The sequence below is a fragment of the Cryptotermes secundus genome, unplaced genomic scaffold (assembly GCF_002891405.2).
Source record: "Cryptotermes secundus unplaced genomic scaffold, Csec_1.0 scaffold2654, whole genome shotgun sequence".
In the NCBI taxonomy this organism is placed as follows: Eukaryota; Metazoa; Arthropoda; class Insecta; order Blattodea; family Kalotermitidae; genus Cryptotermes; species Cryptotermes secundus.
In genome coordinates, this window is record NW_019733907.1 from 15,983 (window position 1) to 29,469 (window position 13,487).

At 37.0% G+C, this 13,487-nt stretch overlaps 1 pseudogene; it reads left to right on the forward strand.

The window, feature by feature from the left end:
- The first annotated feature begins 25 nt into the window (after positions 1–25).
- Positions 26–6,421, forward strand: LOC111868377 (annotated as a pseudogene).
- Positions 6,422–13,487: the final 7,066 nt, after the last annotated feature.

The following is a 13,487-nucleotide window of genomic DNA, read 5'->3' on the forward strand; positions in this document are numbered from 1 at the left end:
CCCCCCGTTCATGACGTCACGGCAGGTCATGGCGGTTATGTTTCCCGCCGGTGAATAGAAGCCGCTAGAAGAAAAGATGTTACTGAGTTTCATAAGTTAAGTTAAGTTACCGTTCTTAGAAATCGAGGTAGCAACCATGAGTTCGATCATTCATATCCAAGTTGGACAGTGCGGCAATGCAATTGGTGAAAAGGTAAAGATTTACACATGTTGAATAAGACATTTTAACCTTAAACGGACGAATGTCCTACATACAGGACGCAAGCAGCAAACCATTTTGGCCGAATGTGTATTACAGTTATTATTTTGTATTGCTAGTGGGGTAGGACTAAGTCCCTTGTACTGCTGCCACTTCTAGCCTATTGTACCATACTATTACAGTTACTTTGCATCACTATTTTTCGAGTTTTTGGTAGATTTTTACGTGACTAACATAAGGCTACTGTGGAAGTGCCCATTTCGGTTACAACGACATTCGTTTATAACGACACTATTTTTAGGTCCCTTTCATGACGTTATAACCAAGTTCTACTGCATATATATTTTAATTTTGGTATATTCTCTGATGAAACTTGCTTTTCAATGGGTCTTCTACTGTCCCGTTGTAATATTTTTTGTGGTTGACTGGACCTTTCACTGCTTGCTGCCATGGCGCGTTACTAGGGCCCGGATCTATGTGCTAAAAGCACCTAAAATGTGCACCAATAATAAAACAATATTCACTTAAACAGGTCACTTTATTCAGACTCGCCTATTTACATGCATCATTCACTGCAGAAAGTAGCATCACAATAGGCAACTAGAAGTCTTTCAAGGTTTTCTGGTTACAAACTACGTCTGTTGTCCGTCAAAATTAGTTTATAGGCTGAGAATGATCTTTCCACATCAACTGATGTGATTGGACAGTGTTTGTACACTGGCGCCAAAGGTTCAGAACATTCATCTGGCAAAGATATCCTAATTCCACTCAAGTACTGACTGATTGACTGAATATTTTTTAGTCCTATGTTTGAATTCAACATCATTTCTAACTTGCATCCAACATCTTCTCTCCAGTTTCATCTGGAGCGAAATTCAGTGAACAAGTGCACCACAAGATTCTAAGCTCTCAGTGGCTTTGAAACTGTAGAAAAATATGCATGGATAAAATTCACATCTTGATAAACAGTATCACTTCCAAACACCACTTTTGCTTCACGGACACATGCATACTCATCTTAAAGTTCTATAACCACTTCTTTTACTTGATTGAAATTCTCCTGATAAAATGAAACTGTGGATAACCATGTCCCCCACCTAATTAGGACAGGTTCAGGTGGCAGAAAAACCTGAAGTAGGCAGTCTTTGTAGAACTGGACATGAGTTGGTGCTTTCAGAAACAGTTTTTTTCCACTTGCAATTAAATTGTTAACAGCTAGAAACTGTGTGCATATTTTTCCTCTAATACGGTGTAATCCATGCGCTAAATAGGGTACATGTATAAAATTTGGATAAAATACTTGTAAGGCCTTTGCTGCTTTCAACATATAGGAAGCTCCATCTGTGGGTAATACACACACCTTACAACAATTATTCTCAATTTCAGATGGCCATAGTAGTCGCAGAGAATCGTTTACAAATCTTGCTATTGTGCTATGGTTGGTTTTCTATAGTACTTTGCAAGCAAGAAGATGAGGGTTGCCGGGTTTGTCTGGATGTAGCTTACCAACTACGAAATTTCAATGTATCGGCTACATAAATCAGTTGTCTAATCCACTGATATCCAGATATCCCTCCGATGTCAGAACGGATTGACTCCAGAGTAGATTCATACACCAAAAGCAGATAATTTTTTACTGAGAGTTGATTCATCTGGGATGTTTTGAATTACACAATATTTCTCCAGAAATGATCACATATCTGGATTGCTTAATTTATTCCATGGAATGTTGCTGCATACTAAAGCCTTACAAAGATCGGCTGAAAATGCATTAACAGAGGACTTGGGTTTGAACTGTGTAAGAAGTAATAGTTGTGTGCTGTTCTTCCCCTTCTTTTCCATAATATGTGCAGTCGTTCTTGGGTGTTGTTTAAGATGAAATTTCTTTTCACATTTTACTTCCTTTGCGCAAACTTGACAGTACACGATGACACCGTCTGATGAATAGTCACTATTATCCGACACCCACTTGTTTTTTAAATATCTACTGCTGCATTTTTCTTTAGGCATTTTCAGTACACGAACACTTTTTTGATGCAGACTGTTAAAGAAAAAAGTAACACATTAACTGAAGAGACTTCTCTCAAAACCAACCCTCTGATGCTACTGTCTGCTGTGGTGGTCAAAGGAATGTAGGAAAATCCCACCCCCTCCCTTTCAAAATAGCCAAGCTACCTGCTTGTATTGTAAGTGGTAAAAGTGTCATTACTGAGAGAGTTGAGAATAGCAACTGGCAAGGGATGTCCAAAACACAGGCAAAACCGATGTTGTTAGAGAATATTGAAAATCCTTAATTTCAAACATGTATGCAGAAATATGCTCTTATATTTAGAATATGCAGTAATGGTCAAAAACTCTCAAAATATGCATTTACATATCCGCATATACATTTTAAAAAAATCCAGGCCCTATTCATTACAAAGTTTTGTGCATGGGGTGGAATGCTCTGGAAACGAAATTGTCGTAGATTACTTGATTATGGAACGACATCTAGACAGACCTGATGACGGACTATAGTAATTGACATCCCCCCATTTTTTGTGATGTACATATTCCAATGCCATGTTACGTGGGTCTCTTGCGGCCTCTTGTTGCAGATGGAGGAAACTGCCTTTAGTTATGGAGGGTAGCTGTGGATATATTGAATAAGCAGTCGCGGACAGTAGACAAGGGGTCTCTAAGTTTCCAGATTTTCTACAGAGAGAACTCTGAAAAGGGTCTAAACATTTCCAAATTCGCTTTCTATCCAGATTTTTTCCTATCATTCCAACATGTAAATCTGAAATAAAAGGATATTGCATATTGACCTGCAAGTGTAATGAGTAGCGATATTCTTCATTCAACCGCTGTAGGGAAATTTCCCCATGTGATTGTTACCATAGTAGAACTATGATGCTGTAACTGCGAAAATAATTTTGATTCCTGTCACTGTAAGTGATATGTAGTAATCTGTTTGGAGTAAAAGTGGGCCACTACCACTTTCACCACGAGCCCTTCCAGAAAATTATGTACGTACTTGTATATATCCAAAAATATAAACAAATTTTGATTTCAGTGTGAGCAGTTCATATCTAAAGATGAGTTGTTTGTGGTTCAGAGTAGAAGAGTTAGAGGCCACTACCACTTTCTGCAAAAACCTTTTAGTTCAATGTAGAAAATCATGATGTACATAAACTGACATCAAATGACATAATCAGCTCCATGCAGCAGTCATTCATAAGCTGACAGTCACACATGGTAGTGAATCTTCAGTTTTCATGAATGGCCTATTTTGTGACTGGGCAAGCAGCTGGCCACTTATACTGAAAGACTGTGACCCCTCTACATGGGATTAGAACATTGTTCTTTCAAATTTATAGCGCAGCTGTTAGCTATTTGTATTAATCCTGGAAAAGGAAAAATCTAACGTCTAAGGAGTTTCAAAGTTTCATTTCGTTCTTAGGACACCCTTCACACCCTGTATAAACTCAGTAGGAAAGCATTTGTAGGTTGACACTAGCCAAAACTCTCACATTTAACTCACCTCTCCCTTCAGGGTTACATCAAAGTGAATTAATTAAAGGGAATAGTGTCAAAGAGAGTTGTACTCCATGAAAGTAGGTAAGTGTAAGTAAATGAATCTGGACGGACTAGGGAGCTGGATAACCTGAGAATGCGCACATAAAGATAATGACTTCAACACTGGAATACCACATTATATAAACAACAAAGAGATGTTGTGTTTTCTACCCATACAAGCAGGTAAAAATTCCAAGAAATAGTATCGGTATTTAACATCCAGCTATGTTACTTTTTTTCATTTTGCCTGATATTTACAAGACTTATACTTGTAATATTCAGCAATTTTTGCGAGGCAGTCCAAGCTGTGCTATGGATGTCTCAAACCCACGGTCAAAGCTAAGCGAAAATAAATGAAGTGAATAAATTAACAAATGTGAAAACTGTTACATTTATGATTGACTGGTTTGGTAGATCTCAAGCTCATCTTATGCTTTTTTTCTCCAGTTCTGGAAAGTCATCTGTGATGAGCACGGTATCGACCAAGCTGGCAACTACTATGGTGACAACAACCTCCAACATGAGCGAATTAATGTCTATTTCAGACAATCTAACAAAGGAACTCATATTCCCCGCGCCATAGTGGTGGATCTTGAACCCGGCACAGTGCAGTCTGTCAAATGCGGGCCTTTAGGTCAGCTTTTCTCACAGGACAACTTTGTTCATGGTTCGACAGGTGCTGGCAAAAACTGGGCTAAGGGTCGCTACAATGAAGGTGCTGAGTTGGTGGACATTGTGTTGGATCTGTTAAGGAAAGAGGTGGAGAATTGTGACTTTTGTCAGGGTATCCAGCTGACTCACTCCTTGGGAGGTGGAACTGGTTCTGGCATGGGCACATTGCTTATTTCCAAGTTCGAAGAGGAATATCCAGATAAGATAATCAGTACATACTCAGTTCTACCCTCGCTAAAGGTACCCAGCGATAGGACTGAACCTTACAATGCGATATTATCAATGAACGAGATGATTGAATCTACTCACCAGACATACTGCATTGACAACGAAGCCCTCTATGACATTAGCTTCAGGACGCTGAAAATCACGCTACCCACATATGGTGACCTGAACCATCTGGTGTCCCTCACTATGTCTGGTGTGACCACTTGCCTCAGGTTCCCAGGTCAGCTGAATGGTAATCTCCGTAAATTTTCTGTCAACATGATCCCATTCCCACGTCAGCACTTCTTAATTCCAGGCTTTGCTCCTCTCACCTCCCGTGATAGCCAACAGTACCGAGCCCTGACTGTACCCGACCTAACTCGACAAATCTTCGATGCGAAGAACATGATGGCCGCCTGTAACCCATGTCATGGCCGTTACCTCACAGTTGCTGCTGTCTTCAGAGGATGCATGTCCATGAGACAAGTTGATGAACAGATGTCCAACATGCAGAACAAGAACAGCAGCCACTATGTTGATTGGATCCCAAACAACCTTCAAACTGATGTTTGTGACATCCCACCCAGCGGACTGAAGACGGCTGCAACCTTGATTGGTAACTCGACTGCCATCCAGGAGCGTTCAAGCGTATCTTAGAGCAGTACACACACATGTTCAGGCACAAGGGTTTCTTGCACTGGTACACCAGTGAGGGAATGGAAGAGATGGAGTTCAAAGATGCAGAATCAAACATGATTGACCTGATATCTGAGTACCAGCAGTACCAGGACGTACCTACTTATTACGAAGCAGATTTTTAAGCGGAGGAGGAAGGTGATGTTGAAGATGACAATTAAACATCCAAAACGCCATTTTTGTATTGCCTTAAAATTTTGCAGCGTTTTCTAATTTTGCACTTTTTTTATAATAATTTGTTCCTCTCTTTTTTCATTTGCAATACAATGCAGCGATACTGCCTGAAGGAAACACTCTGTGTTCCATAGTAAATGGAGGAAAATTATTTTACTGAAAATGGATGTGTTGGAGTTGATTAATTTCCTTGGGCTTATTTATGTTGTTCTTTTGAAATTGCCTCCCAGAAGGCAACTACTTATGTGGATGCAGAGTTTGATGAGGAGCAGGAAGGTGATGCTGAAGATGACAATTAAACATCCAAAACGCCATTTTTGTATTGCCTTAAAATTTTGCAGCGTTTTCTAATTTTGCACTTTTTTTATAATAATTTGTTCCTCTCTTTTTTCATTTGCAATACAATGCAGCGATACTGCCTGAAGGAAACACTCTGTGTTCCATAGTAAATGGAGGAAAATTATTTTACTGAAAATGGATGTGTTGGAGTTGATTAATTTCCTTGGGCTTATTTATGTTGTTCTTTTGAAATTGCCTCCCAGAAGGCAACTACTTATGTGGATGCAGAGTTTGATGAGGAGCAGGAAGGTGATGCTGAAGATGACAATTAAACATCCAAAACGCCATTTTTGTATTGCCTTAAAATTTTGCAGCGTTTTCTAATTTTGCACTTTTTTTATAATAATTTGTTCCTCTCTTTTTTCATTTGCAATACAATGCAGCGATACTGCCTGAAGGAAACACTCTGTGTTCCATAGTAAATGGAGGAAAATTATTTTACTGAAAATGGATGTGTTGGAGTTGATTAATTTCCTTGAGCTTATTTATGTTGTTTTGAAATTGCCTTCCAGTTTATTCACAAGGTTTTATGTGTTGTGTTCTCTAGGCTGAATAAAGAGGTGCTGCAAAATTCTACATTTCTTATATTTCACCTTGATTCATTTTCCTTATTCATGGGTTATTTTGCCTTAAGCTGATTATGCCCCTCATTCTGTACCACAAATTTTGTGTTACGGTGTTGCAGGGTAGGGAAGTGGTGTAATTGTAAGGGTCAGCTTGTCACCCAGAAGGGGGGAGAGGAGAAGTCTCTGGTCTTGACCACAAGACATGAAGTGGGGGTAGTGGAAGTGTGATTACATTTATTCTTAACCCTCGTGCTAGTCAGAAGGGAGTGGGCAAACTGTCACAGAAGTTGAGATTTCCAGTCTGTGGCCTGAGACATTCATACAGTATTTCTTCTTGTAAAGCTATGATATTGTATGTCAGATATACTTATCTTCTGGAAATCTCTTAATTGATTATTTACAATATTTTCAGGTATGTTACCACGTTTTTAAGGTTATGACATTGAGCGGGATGAACGTAACTGTTGCTTGTTGATTGTAGGGTAGCTTGGAAGTTTGCAATTATAGTAGAAGTAATATTGAAAGTAAATACAGTATAATGGTTTGTATATTGTGTAGATTTGCAACATGTACATTGAATATGAAGTTACACTGGAAATGGTTGGGATATTGTGACTTAGCAGTTATCGTAGAGGAGAGGGATTTCATCACAAAGACTAATTCCCTGCAGAGGCCGCACCATAGCTCCAGCGGTTAGTCACCGGCTTCCCACCACAGTGGCCCGGGTTCGATCCCGGGTCTGTTCAAGTGGGATTTGTGGTGGACAAAGTGGCACTGGGGCAGGTTTTCTGAGTGTACTTTGGTTTCCCCTGCCAATCTTCATTCCACCAATTGCTCCACAATCACCCTCACCTATCATCTGGGGCTGGTACAATAGGCCAGAAGTGGCTGCAGTGCAAGGGATTTAGTCCCACCCCACTAGCAATAAAAAAAAATTCCCTGCAGTCTGTATACTAAAATTGCATGGTTACATGCCTCCCCTTCTTTGGTCGGCATCCAGAATTTAAAATTATTTGCCTTGTGACACAAATGATGCTGGTACCACTCAGTGCCAGTCATGTTGGCATATACAGCAGGATCAATTAAGAGTTTTCAAAGAATTGGAGACATTTGCTCATTGGTTCCAGTTCTATTTATTTATTCTTTCTGAATAAAGGTTTCAATTATGAAAACTGCAACCCATCAGAAAGGACTAATGACCCAACTTCGGGTTGTGGCTTTGCATCAGGGAACCACTGGTGTAATTGTAGATTCATTCTTCAACATTCACAAGTTCGAAATATGAAAAGTATGGAACAGATCGATGTACAGGTTTAGCTTCATTTGCTCTCTCGGGTTCTTTTCTGTAAGCAAGACCTTTGGAATTCTCTGTGCGAGATATTGAATTCATTTCTCAGACAGGACGAGGATAAACGATCTTTTATGGCAAATATAAATTTTAAAGTCAGTAATTATCCATTTAATCCATCCAAATCAAACTTAGAGAAGTAAAGTGAATAATAATATTAGCTTAAATAAGACAAATCAAGATCATATAAAAAGAAATTCCTCCAAAAAATTCTCTAGTCTATTGATTTTACCATCAGAATATCAGGAATGATTAATACAATTGAGGAATTACTTAGCCAATGGGAATCCAAATTACCCCATGTGTTCTGCTTCCCAGAACACCACCTAACTAAGCCTGAAATGACACATATAGTCATAAAATGTTATAACTTAGGATCTTATTTTTGTCGTAAGTCCAGAAAGAATCGTGGTGTAAGTATTTTTGTTCATCAAAACTAATTTATACCTATTGATCTGGATGAATTTTGTATTGACCAGGAAATTGAAGTTTGTGCAATAAAGCTACATCATTTTTCTTCTGATATCTATATTTTAACTGTATAAAGATGTCCAACAGGAAATTTTTTATACTTTTTAAATAATCTAGAATCCATTCTTACACGAATATACACAAATTCATCAAATATTATATGTGGAGATATAAATGTTAATTATTTAGATGATGGCAGTACTAAAAAACAAAAATTGGATTCTCTGTTAGCTTCATACACTTTACGTAGTGTCATCGACTTTCCCACTAGAGTTACAATTTTTCGGCTACCGCTATTGACAGTCTTTTTATTGATAAACACAGAAATGGAATTTATTCAATAAATTTATTGTCAAATGGATTATCAGACCATGATGCTCAAATTCTTATACACTGAATAATCATAAATTCCTGAATTCACCTAATTATTCTGTTAGTACAAGAGACATAAATGAATTTACTAAATTAGATTTTAAGCTAAATCTTAATTGTGAAACTTGGGCTGACATATTTACTATAGAGGATGATGTGAATATAATATTTAATAATTTTCTTAATACCTATTTAATAGTATTTAATCATAGTTTTCCTTATAAAAATATTTCTCTAAACAAAAAATAAAACCTGGTTAACAACTGGAATCAAAACATCATGTGCATGTAAAAGAGAGTTGATGTGCGTAGCAGAAACACTGACAATCCTGAATTAGTAAGATACTACAAGAAATATTGTAAAATTTTATCTGATATCATAAGCCCAATTGCAGTAAATAAATAAATATATATATAAAGTTAGCAAAGAAGCATCATTATAGTAGGCTTATTATAAATTGTAAAAAAAAAAATTAAAACTACTTGGGTTATCATTAGATCTATAACTAATACCAAGTCAAGTTAAAAGATATTATTAGGAAGTATTGATGGGAAATCATATAATAATAATAATACTATGGGCAGTATTTTCAATAATTATTTTATAATGCCACCAAATCAAATGCAACCCAACAAACCTACTAATGTATTTAACTCCGTAAGTTACCTTTTTGAGGTGTGTGAACAACCGTTTCGAAACATAAATATGACCCCAGTAACTAAAAGAGAAATTAAAGATTTAGTCAAGTCATTAAAATGGAAGAATTCTAAAGGATATGATGAGATTCCACAAAACTTCCAAAAAATAAGTATGCCTTTTATTTTATCCCCATTAGCTTACATATGCAATAAATCATTGAGTTTAGGTATATTTCGTACTCTATTAAAATATTCACAGATAAGTCCTATTTTTAAAAAGGGAGACAAGACAATTATGACCAATTATAGGCCAATATCCTTGCTGACATCTTTTTCAAAAATTTTTGAAAAGGTCATATAAAATAGAGTTCAATATCATATAGATGCTAATAATATTCTTGCTCAAGAACAGTATGGTTTTAGAGCTAAATCATCCACTGATATGGCTACATATAATCTAATAAATAAAATTTTATTTGCACTGAATAGTAAATTATCAGTGGGAGGACTATTCTGTGTTCTAACCAAGGCATTTGACTCTGTAAATCACAATGTATTATTATCCAAACTAGAGTTTTATGGTATTAATGGCAGTATTGGAAAATTGGTTAAATCCTACCAGAGTGACAGATATCAGAGAACATTAATAAATAATAATTATTTCATGGGTATTTCTGATTGGCAGAAAGTTAAACAAGGTGTGCTGCAGGGTTCAATACTTGGCCCCTTGTTCTTTCTTTTATATATTAATGACTTGCCTTACTTAATAAATAAAACATCAAAACCAATTTTGTATGCTGATGATACCAGCATACTATGTTACAATTCTGATTCTGTGGAACATCTAATGGTAATGAAAATGATACTGAACAAAGTAGACACATGATTTATGAATAATTCGTTATCATTAAATTTTAACAAAACTCACTATGTGCATTTTTCATCAAAAGTAAATACTACTTCAAACATAAATCTAAACTATAAGGATGTTTAAATTAATAATACTTGTAATACAAAGTTCTTAGGACTAATCATAGATAATACCTTATCATGGAAAGATCAAATAAATCAGTTGGTAACTAAGCTGAATGCGGCTAGTTATTCTGTCTGCAGTTATGACTCAGGAGACTTTAAGGATGATTTATTTAGCATATGTACATTCCATTATGTCGTACGGAATAATATTTTGGGGCAGTTTGACTCATAATAATTTAATTGTCAAAATCCAAAAACGAATAGTGAGAATTATTGTGAAGGCAAGAAATAAGGACTCTTGTCGTCCATTGTTCAGGCGGTTAAATATTCTGCCCTTATATTCCCAATATATATTTTCTGTATCAATTTTTATAGTTAAGAATTTAGATATATTTAAATTTAATTCTGCTGTACACAGCATTAGCACCAGACAAGGTTTTGACTTACATTTTCCAATTAATGAATTAGCTAAAGTGCAGAAGGGTGTATATTATTCAGGGATTAGGATATTCGATGATCTACCACAAGGCATCAGGAATCTATTAAATTACATTACTGAATTCAAACAGTCTCTAAAAGAGTTTCTTCTTGCTGGTTCATTTTATTCTTAAAATGAATATTATGAATGGAACACAAGGGGTGATCTTGGTTCTTATAAATAGTATATAAAATTAACCTTCATAAGTCCTATTAACTGAAAATATATAAATAATCGTCTATTTTAGATCTGCATATAATTGGATCTACTTGAATATAAGAATAAATTAGTTAAATTAAATTGTGTAATAACCCTGGGTTGGATTAAATTTCATTCATATGTTTTTTATATATCAACATTCTAAACAGGTGTCATTTTAGGCAAGCTGTTGAAGATAAAATCACTAAACATAGTTTCTGTGATAAAACCCAGTCATATTCTTGTTAACCTAAACATAGTTTCTGTGATAAAACCCAGTCAGATTCTTGTTAACCTTATTACAATTTTAATCCTGCTTCTTCAAACTTCATAAAAGATGTGGTGTTCTCACAGAGTTGAGTATTCAGATTGTAGTCTGTTGGGTTGTGGTAGTGTGCATTCTTGTAGGTGGATGCCAGTGTCTTGGAAGAACAAGCTGCCCCCTGCCCTTAGGATTAAAATGTGATACTTCACACTTGACCCGAGAAGTTTCAGGCAGCATTGCCTCAAAAATGTCTGTATTCGACTTCTGTATATACAGATATAGAAGTTTTCTTTTATATCTCTTAATGCTACCGCTGATATTGCAGGAAACGATGGTTACAGGAGAGAAATAGCACTTCATAATCAAATTACAAACAAGCCAACAACAAAATGAAAAATGGACTATATTTAGATATCAGGGTTAGTATACACGCCATCACAATACTGAAAATACTAAGAAACCCATTGCAAACAACATATTGCTGTCAAATATGAAACTATATAATCTTATAATTTGAGCCTACCAAAACTGGTAAGCAGGACACATGAGACATTTCCCTTTACATTTGTTATAAAAACACGTGACAATGAAAACAAAAGATTCAGGGTATGCAACACATGCTAAAGAATGCAACAGTACTGAAATATTGAAGGTATGAGGAAGAATATACTCCGAAAATAAGCCAATTAATAATATAAAACAATTTACATATGTAATCCAAAGGCAACAGGCGTGACCAGAGTGGTTTGAACGGCTGCTGTACTGCGATGTGGAAAGCAAATGGAAAAACTACCACATTATCACTTTTCCTGGATAGTCTCTTTCCAAAAACAGAAGATCGCATTAAGTGGAGGAACTGTTTTGGAAGAGACTGTGGACCTGTCGTCTGACAGATTACTGATGAATGAATGAATCCAAAGGTTCATTACTGTGTTCACAAGAGCCTTACACTGGTCCCCATCCTGACCCAGATTAATCCAGTCATTGCCACCCCATTGTATTCCTCATTTTAATATTCTTCCACTTACGTCTATCTCTTCCTGGTGGTCTTTTCCACCAAAACCCTGTATGCATTTCCCTTCACTGTGGTGTGTGCTACATGCACTACCCATCCAATCCTCTTTGTCTTGGTCATTCTAATTATATCCGGCAATGAGTAAAAGTTATGAAGCTTATGAAATTCTCTCCAACCTCCCATTATTTCATCCCTCTTGGGTCCAAATGTTTGCAGGATCCTGTTCTCACCCTCAGACCAGGGCTAGGAAGAAGAAATTAATAATATCATTGAATTCCCCCCCCCCCCCCTTTGCATGGGGGAGCGATATTCCAGTCACACACTAGCTTGTACATTGCCCATATTCACTTTCCAATCTGGCCACTACAGGGATGTAGGAGTAGTAATGTGTTGGAGGTGCTGCAGCAACTTGTTTATTCATGCTATGGGGGTGTTGCAAGATGCACAAACAGGTAACATTAGTGCGATATAAGAAGAGGTAAAGCTTATACCAGTACAATCCATAGGAATATAACTGACAGCATAAAACGTGATATTCATCATTCATACTATGTTACATTTACAAGCTTGGTAAAAATGGTGATGCATCTCTCATGTGTAGTTAGTTAGTTAGTTATTGGAGAGGGTGGGTTTCCCCATTCACTTAGACCAGTATTGGTCCATTGTGCTTTTCTCTATGATATTCTACCAGTTTCTATACCCTACCGATATTGGTGCGTACCATCAGCCCCGACCGAGCCAGCGAGTTCGGCCTCCACTAGCTTGGCGGTATCTATAATGCTTCCCCCATCTATCAGAGGCATTGGAGACTACTGTTGGGTGGGAAACGTCCTTGAATTTGGCTCAGTGACCTCCTTTGGAGTTATGAGGTTCTTTTACGTGCCGTGAAGCTATGACACGGGACACATGGCTTAAAGTCCCTCCCGGAGGACTTGTTCCCTGAATTTTTCCGCCCTTAAAAATTCGACGACCTCCACAGGGTTTGAACCCGCGTACCACGAGTCATGAGGTGTTAATGTTACCTCCAGACTACGGAGGCCGCTATCTCTCATGTGTAACTCTCAGCATTATATTTGCTAGAGCGAGAAAATCATCTCCATCTGATCAATGACTTAATTATATCATTAATTTTGAATGTCATATCACTGTGCAATTTAATGTAATTTGAATGACTTGCATCTTGAGTAAAGTTTCCTTTATTAGTGGTTGCCCAGCAAATGTACCTGTGACCTGAATGAAAATAATATTCAGTTATGTACCAACACTGTGCTCAGGACGCTATAAAGCAAGCACTGCAAGCGCGAGTCTGGTTGCCT